This window comes from Galeopterus variegatus, unplaced genomic scaffold, assembly GCF_000696425.1.
Source record: "Galeopterus variegatus unplaced genomic scaffold, G_variegatus-3.0.2 Scaffold5408, whole genome shotgun sequence".
NCBI classification, from domain to species: Eukaryota; Metazoa; Chordata; class Mammalia; order Dermoptera; family Cynocephalidae; genus Galeopterus; species Galeopterus variegatus.
In genome coordinates this window covers 129,363-130,501 of record NW_007731519.1, presented here as the reverse complement: position 1 = coordinate 130,501, position 1,139 = coordinate 129,363, and positions in this window count along the sequence as shown.

The window sequence follows — 1,139 nt, the reverse complement described above, 5'->3', positions numbered from 1 at the left end:
TTTTTTTCAAAATAAAATCAAATAAAATTTGTTATTTAAAATGCCCTTTAAAATGACTACCCCCTTGTTATCTCTCCATTCCAAGATTCTGTTTGGATTTTATTCATGGTCTCGGGTATTTTATTGATTGTTACAGATCAGCTTAATGGGTTATTATAGAAAATACTCACTGGAATGCAGAAAGGACATGTGACACTGACTAATGGGAAATAGAAATTCTTCCCCTCCCTCCACTCCCATTATGTAAGAATAAACAACTTAAATTACTACTCTTAGATTCCAAGGGTTGTCTAGGCTACATATGTCAAATATCAGTGTGAGTTTAGAGATTTGAGTTATTCTGCATTACGACTGGTATATATTAGTATTCTCTTGACTTCATTATCAAAAGCTAACCAAACAAGCTAGTTTTTTGAAAAAGACCTCCAATTTTACTTTGGGTTCATAAAAGCAAATTCCTTTCAAAAATTCTGGGAATAGAAAGGTTTCTGGGTTCTTGGCATATTCCATTGATCTTACTTATGAATAGAGAAAAGGTCAAGGATTTTGCTTATTTGTTTTCCATAGGCACTCTAAATTTTCAAAGATTTGGAGACTTTTAAGGGACTTTTAAGAGACACTTAATTTGTTACAGATGCATTAACATATTGAATTTATGTGAAAGAGTGAAGGCCAGGCAAAGGATATTGGGTTCATTATTTATTAGTAGAGCTAGTCAAAACTTCCCCGTTTTAACCAAGTGGTGGTTTGGCCCCTATTCAAGAAGCCATCTCTTAATATTGCTGTCCCCAGCAATTAATGTTCACTGGGAGGGTGGGTATGCCTTTACTACACTCAACTATATTGGATTCTAGGCTATGTGGGTCTATCTTTCCTCCCTCCAGACTGGACATGACTCTTTTGGGTAATTATCTCAAAATATGTGCTACTCCTGCTTTCTACCCAAAATGGGACTCATTAGTGAGGCCTGCAAATTATGCAGGGTCTGAGCCCCTCTCGCCAGCTAGCCTCATTTCCCATCACACCCTCATGCTTTCCTTTCCTGGCGCACTGGTCTTTTTCCAGCCCCTCTGATTCTCCAAACTCCCCATCCCCCTTCTTCATGGAAAACACTTCCCTCATGATCTCATGGATTACTC